Here is a 7,769-nt window from a genome sequence, read left to right as displayed (position 1 = left end):
CTTAGAAAGCCGTTGAGCACTTGTTAGGTGAATAATTGAATCCCTCTTTCTTTTCTTGAGCTTTTAAACCCACAGGTTTTGAGGCAGAATGCTGTGGTTTCAAGAGAGCTAATTAATAAAAACCCCTTTCTTCCTGTGAGTTCTATACACATCAAGAGATTAAAACAGGAATCAGATGCAAATATCTTCTTACTGATAAAGCAGACTAAGCTAGCTTAGAATTAGAGCCACAATGAGCCTGAGTCAATTTGTCCATTCGCCTCAGACACACGTGTCCACAGAGCTGGACAGAGTCATGGTATGGCAGCGTTCAAGGTGTGCTGTTGATGGGAGGCAGCCTGGGAGGACAGCGTTCCAAATAGAGCACTTCCGAGACAAGGCCTAGGTATGGCCTTGCTTCTCCCCATATGACTGCTCAGATGAGCCAGGGGTCCTCCTCAGGTGAGGAGAGAGAGGTGAGGAAGTGGGTAGACATTTCTTCCCTCTTACTTTAAGGCTGAGCTAGTAAGACTCAGATGGAGAGGGATGCTTCCACAGATCACACGCTGAAGAGTGAGTCATGCCACCGGAGGTAGATTTATATTTCAGTCTGTTATTCGACAAATATATTTTCATCATTTCGTTCATCCCAGAGCAGGTACTATGTTTTCACACTGGGATGACGAACATTTTGAGAATACCTCTCATAGCCTTGGCAGCCCCTCTACCTCCACGAGCATGTTTCTCCCCCGCCCCCTCTCCTCGAGGTAGCATTGGAAAGACCCAGAAGTTCTGGATGACTGATGAACACCCACACCTCACAGAAGGATAGGGGCAGGGTGATGCACACCCAGAGACAGCACCCGCCCACAGCTCCATTTGCTCATCTGTCAAATGAGGAGGTTGATTAAATCATCTCCCTAAGGACCCTATTGTGCCAACCTTCTGTGATTCTGAAACACCGCCTCCCCCGTAATTGCTGAGGACCATTTTGTCTATAAATAAACCGGTGGAATTATGCAAACTTGGTGAATTTCTAATGACCGAGAGCATCTTTTAGTCACAATGAAAGCCCAGGATTTTACTTTTAAGCCAAATAGTCAAGATTGGGACCAACCAAGACAGGCAACAATGAGACACTATGTATCTGTGAAAAACAGTTCTCTGGGTGGGTAAACTGGTGCAACCTTTTGAAAATATTCCTTAAAGTAAAAAATATACACATGCCTTTTCATCTAGCAATTTACTTCAAGAACTTTACTTTATAGAAATAAATCACAAGATATCTGTACAAAGACACTTTTTGCAACATTCTTTGTAATAGCAAAAAACTCAAACTAATTTAAATGTCTATTAATAAAAGATGGATAAATAAATATGATTCATATATGGAGTGAAACCATGCTGCTATTAAAAGAAATAATAAGAAAAATCTTTAATTATGACACGGAAAAAGTGTTAAAGATACAGCATTGATTAAAAATTGCAAGATGCCTGAACTATGTTTGGTATGTTTGCATTTTTTTGGGGTGTGTGTGTGTGTGTGTGTGTGTGTGTGTGTGTGTTCCTGTGTATGCTTAGAAAATAACACACTCCAATCTCTTCACAGTGCCTATATTAGGGAGTCTGGATTGTCTACATACGGGTGGGGCCTGTTGGAAAACAGGACTTTTATTTTTTACTTGTATAAATTTCCAAAATTTTTTAAAACAATAAGTATTTATTATTTTTATAGCACATACAAAGAAAGTCCCCTCAGTCCTCAAAGTCTTCCTGAGAAGAGTTAGCCTCTGCCTCTGTTTTCACATTCTAGAACGTATGACCGCGTTCTCCTGAGTAGGAAAGGAACTGCCCTAACTCTACAATGTTAAGTCGACATCGCCTTGTCGAAAAGCTTCAGGTGATCTTTGGCACCACTAATAGACATAGATTACTTCCAGGTTATGTATGACTTGGGTGAACTACAGATCACAATCGATGCCCAGTTCACAGAGAAACGAAACGCCTCGCCTTGCTGTGCATGGTGAAGAGCTGTCTGCAAATCCTTTCTTATGTCGTTTAATTTAATGTTGCCTGACCTCATGAACCTCGAGAAAAATGAGATCACACAACTAAGCAGGCACACATTTTGCCAGATCTTTCTATCTTCTTAACTGCAGAACTTCAGGCCTCTTTTCAGGTCAGTCCTCTTCCTCCTGTAGAATGTCTGAGAGTTCGCCGGAGGTCATCTTAATCAAGACAATCCTCTTGGCAGCTTTTGGTTTCATCACTGTATGTTGGTCTCTTGGCAATGGCCCCTTGGGACTCTCTCAGGCTACGCTGTCTGGAACCACTGCTTGTTGCTCTGTAAGGGCTGCTCCCTGCAGACCCCCATGACCACCGACCACAGTGTGGCAGCTGCTCACACCACCGCTCTCCCCTGGGCCTGTCTTCCACTTGACTGGTGTCCTCACTATCAAAGCTGCCTTACCCCAGACCTCTGTTAAGCTCTAGATCGCTGATATTTACAGTTCTTCTGTAAGATATAGGGGGGCATGGCTTTGCTGCCTCTGTCTTCCACAAAGGCTAATAATTGGGGAAAAGATCTCAGGAATAGGCCCTATGTTGTTCCACGTCCCTCCACCTCTTAGGCCTGCTGCTGAGTCAGTTTTGTCATGTTTACTGCCACCTTCCCTGAGGCTACTCTTCCTTGAAGTCCTTTTGCGCAGTTTGGTTTCTCTGAATTCCTTGTCAATTTGCCAGATGTGTCTGTACTTATCTGACCCCTCTACACAAACATACAATTTTTCCCTAGGGTCATTCTAGCTAGATGAACACTAGCTGGAAAGATATTAGAAGATGCCAAGGTAGGGAGTGTCACCTAACTCTAAGTGCCACAGGTATTTGAATCTCTGCTCAAGCAAGCTGAGATCTACCACCACTACACTAGCGAAGCACTGAATGACCCTGCAGTGGCAACATGAAAGACTCTTAGATAAGGTGAATAAGGAAAAAAAAAAGCAATAATGAAAGAGAAGAAACAGACTGGAAGACTAACAGGAGACAGCAGGTAAATAGAGAGTAATGACAGAGTTTCAAGGCAAGTAAATTTCAAGGCAAAAGATTGCCCTGTTTCAGTCTTCAGCTACAGGCTAAATGAGTACCTCTGAGGGATTCACAGAAAGGTTTTGCAGAGTAAATCTTTGGTCTTAGGGAAAGTTCTTACTCAACCTCTGGAAATCCCCATATATACAGACACTATTCTAACATACTTTCATGTTACAATTTGGGGAAAGAAGAGAAATAAGGCCCAGTGATGTAAGTTGGATACTTAACTAGGCCCACTCCTTAGCCAAGTGACCTACTCCTTCAGTCGACTAAAAGTTTGTGGATTCAAACAGTACCTTCCCAGAGTTACAAATGAGTGTGTTGTTGTTGGCTGGATCATGTGTCAATAGCTGAAACTGAGGACATTAAGCACAAGAGTGCTAAGGGTCTACTGTGATGTGTAAGAAATTGTGTTGGATCAATGCTAAGAGCTTCCTCAACTCCTTGTTCTCCATCAAACTTCATTGATCTAAGCGATTTATCCACAAAGGCTAGTTATATAGTCCATGCCCAGTACAACTGCCTGGCAGCCTTGAAACCCTCTATAAGAGCCTATTTCCTTAAAATGTCATAGCTTTCTCCTGGGCTTCAGCCAGGCCTTGAAGGCCAAGGACTACTTCAGCATTCTTCCAGGTATGTAGAGCTTCTTCCTTGCTCCTTCTTCCCATTTTGTTTGTTTGTTTGTTTGTTAATTTACATATTTTAATTAGTTTCAAGTATACAGTTCATTGGTTAGACATTATATAGTTCGTAAAACACTCCCCCTAATTGCTCCCTCCCACCCCGACCCTCCACCTAGCCAGCATATTAACGCTAATTGCATTCCCTAGCTGTGCTCCTCATCCCCGTGACCATCCATCAGCTACTAATTTGTACTTCTTTAACCCTTCACCTCATTCAAACCCCTTCCCCTCTGTCTGTCACCAAATTGTCCACTATATTCGTGAGTCTGTTTTTGATTAGTTTGTTCTTTTTATTCCTTAGATTCCGCATATAAGTGAAATCATATAGTGTTTTTCTTTCTCTGTCTGACTTAAATATCTTCTAGATCCATCAAAGCAATATCGTTTTCCATCCCCTTTCTTTTAGTCTGTGTCTTTTAATCTGAAGTGAGTCTCTTCTAGGCAACATGTAGGGGTCTTGTTTTCTTATCCATTCATCCACTCTATCTTTTAGTTGGAGCACTTAATTCTTTACCATTTGAGGTACTTATTGATAGGAATGTAGTTGTTACCATTCTTTATTCCTGTTTTTGATACGTGTTTTCTCTTCTTAAAGAAGTCCCTCCAACCTGTCCTGTAATACTGTCTTGGTGGTGATAAATTCCTTTAGCTTATTTTTGTCTGGGAAGCTCTTTATCTGTCCTTCAACTCTAAATGATAGTTTTGCTGGATAAAGTATTTTTGGTTTTAGATTCTGGGTCTTCATCACATCAAATATTTTGTGCCAAGCCCTTCTGTCCTTCATAGTTTCTTTTGAGAAATCAGGTGCCAGTCTTATGGGTGTTCCCTTGTAGGTAACTATCTGCTTTTCTCTTGCTGCTTTTAATATTCTTTTTTTGTACTTAACCTTTGGCATTTTAATTATGATGTGTCTTGGTATGAGCCTCTTTGGATCTCTGGTTTTTGGGATCCTCTCAGCTTCCTGGGGTTATATGTTCATTTCCTTCACCAGGTTAGGGAAGTTTTCCATCATTATTTCTTCAAACAACTGTTCAATATCTTGATTTTCTTCAGTTACGCCAATCAGATGGATATTTGGACCCTTAATAGTGTCCCATATGCTCTTTAAATTATTTTTATAGTCTTGGCATCTTATTTTTTGCCATTTTTTTTTTTTTTTTTTTTTTTAAATGCCTACAGCACCTGGTATTCCTAGGTGGTCTCTCATCCAAGTACTAACCAGGCCCGACCCTGCTTAGTTTCCGAGATCAGACGAGATCAGGCACGTTCAGGGCGGCATGGCCGTAGACTCTCTTGCCATTCTGATTGCATGTCCTTGGATTTCCCATTCTCTATATAGGGCATTTGATCCTTTTCTCTATTCACTTTGTTTATTCTATTTAATATACTTCTCGTCTCAGATGATGTGTTCTTCATTTCAGACTGGTTCCCTTTTATAATTTTCATTTCCATTGTTATCTCTTTGTTGAAGATCTCACTGAATTTATCTACATTTCCCAAAAGTTCATTGAGCATCTTTAAAACTAGTGTTTGGAACTCTGCATCTGTTTCTTTGTCTTCCCATTTTGGCTGCCATTCCGTGTCTGTTTCTATGTACTAAGCAAAGCTCCTAAGTCCCCCGGTTTTATTAGTGTGGATTTGTGAATTAGGTGTCCAGTGGCACAGTCCTGAGAGGGGTTAGGCTGCAGGCCAAATTTAGCCCAAGCCTCTGCCCCTCCGGGGTCACCTGTTAAGATTCAGCAAGTAATCCACAGATGCTGTGCTTATAGTTGCCTCAGAAGGCAACACCGGAAACCGAGGCCAGCTGCCCACAGTGTGAGTCTAGGTGCTGCTTAGCAAGGAGCACCTGACTCGCTGAGGATACACCTGAATGTGGCTTGGGTGGGGCTGTGAGTTGGGGGAGGCAGGATTTCAGGGAATCCTCTGGGCAGAGCGAACTCTGTTATCCAGTGTGATGATGTCTAGGCTATGTGGGCGCTGAGTTCGCGTACTGGGAGTGGGGAGGGCTCAACAAGGAGCAATGGATACCGCTCGCACTTCTGTATAGAGCAAGTCTCTCCTTGGCCCTCACTCCAGCAATGTTACCCTGTAAGTCCCTGATGCCCCCTGCACACAGCTGAATCGGCACTGGTGCTCAGAGCGAGCAGGTCAGTCACCATGAAAATCCACTTAAACGTGGACCATTTAAGAGGCTTCTGCTGCTTTTGCTGCTGCAGCCTCCATCTCACTCAGCCACTCAACACCAGGCAGCCCCGCATTCTCGCCCCATCCTACCTTCTGCCACTGCAGGGTGCTTTCTTAGATTTCTCCCTAGTTGTATGGCTTGTTCATCTAGATCCCAGGTGATTTTTCCTTGCTGCTGCTCCTTGTTTCTGTCACAACTTTGATTTGGTTACCAGAAGGATGAACAGAGCCTCTATCATCATCATTCCCTCCCCGCCCCCTTTTTTTTAAACATGGACATTAGAAGGAAGTTTTGGGAAGAAAGTCTGGCAAATAAGATTCAAGTTATTCAGTTGTAGTAATTAGTGGAAAAATCTGGCTATAAGCCTAGAAACTTCAAATGGTGTTTCTAGATTCAAAATGTAATTTTAAAATGTAATTTTAAAGATGTTTCCATTTTACAGAGTCATCCCTAAGCCTCTATGCACAAAAGGTAGAAATGAAGAACCAGGTCAATGGAATGTCATGGAGGTAGGTGCAGGGATGGGTCTGAGGGCACCTAGGACACAGCGGGTATCATGCAGGATCCTGGCTCACCTAGCATCAGGAGCTCTGGGTTTTCCTGTCAGCTCTGCCTATGACCAGCTGTGTGATCTTGGGCATATCACTTCATCTCTTTCCACACTTCAGTATGCTCATGTAAGGATAGAGAGTTAGACCAGATGTTCTAGAACATTTCTCTCAGATCTAGGAGATATAAACCTATAGTTTTGATTACCTATGCAAGAGTCGATTATAGGATGATGGATTTAAAGATAAACTTACTGGTCAGTTGAGGTGAATAAAGAGTATCAAAATTAATAATGGATAATTGATTGAAATTTAATAAACAACTTGCCTTTTGTTACAAGACTGTTCACTGGTTTTGGTTTTAGTATTAAGAATGTAAAAAAAAATTAATTCAGTTTTTAAAGTGCTTTTACTTGCATAATTTTAAAAGTTACTCTCATTACAAAGAGGGAGTTAAAAATGTGTCTGAGAGGCTGAACTCAATCACAAAATTTCAATTCATTCTTCCTTGTCTTGGTAATAGAGATCCAAGAGGTGTTCTTTCTGGGCCCAGCAATTCTTTCCTGGCAGCAGGCAGCCACTGGAATGTCCCTGATCATCTCGGTCATATGCCCAGCTCTGTGAGATGTGAGATGTGGACTCTAGTAACTTCCTCTCCAAGAAGCTGCAGACCTGCCTCACTTCTAATTTCTAGACAAAGTGACTAACCCCTAGCAGCACCTGGAAGCCAACACAATATGTGTTGCCTTTAGCCCTTTTTCGAGAGAAATTTTTCATGAAAAATATATTTTAGGAAATTTTGTTTCTATCTAGATGGAATTATTAGCATCACTTCCATTACACACTGAATTCTCTTTCCCATCAATGGCTTTTTGGCCAGTGGTCTCTGTGTGATTATGAGAGATTTCTCGGCTACACAGGCCCAATCATTGTATGGGGTAGTTGGCAAGGATGTCGCCTCCGTAGCTGACTCCAGGCCCCACGTCCAGCATGCAGGGCAGACCAAGTCATCTCCTCTGATGCTCTGAGCGTTGGGGACCATCTCATACTCTGCCTGAGACAATGACTTTCTTTCTTGTGACCATACCTTTTTTTTTATTCCACTGAGTCTGGGTACATGGAAAAATTTGAGAATAACCAAGAGCTATTTGCTTTTACGTTTCTTAGAGTTGTATGTGCTAAATGCATTAATTTACAAAAATTGCGCAGAACAAAACTTCATAAAATAAACAATTACATTACTGCTGCTGCTGCTGCTGCTACTACTACTACTACTACTACTACTAC

The 7,769-nt window shown here is 42.0% G+C and overlaps 1 non-coding gene across 1 annotated transcript; it reads right to left on the bottom strand.

Moving 5' to 3' along the window:
* Nucleotides 1-4,919: 4,919 nt before the first annotated feature.
* Nucleotides 4,920-5,038, bottom strand: LOC112483378. The gene has a single exon (XR_003047626.1). It is a non-coding gene; the product is annotated as a 5S ribosomal RNA (ribosomal RNA).
* Between the last annotated feature and the right edge of the window lie 2,731 nt (nucleotides 5,039-7,769).

Source organism: Pteropus alecto, unplaced genomic scaffold (assembly GCF_000325575.1).
Source record: "Pteropus alecto unplaced genomic scaffold, ASM32557v1 scaffold24, whole genome shotgun sequence".
NCBI classification, from domain to species: Eukaryota; Metazoa; Chordata; class Mammalia; order Chiroptera; family Pteropodidae; genus Pteropus; species Pteropus alecto.
The sequence above is the reverse complement of the archived record's forward strand: the minus strand, read 5'-3'. Positions and strand labels throughout refer to the sequence as shown.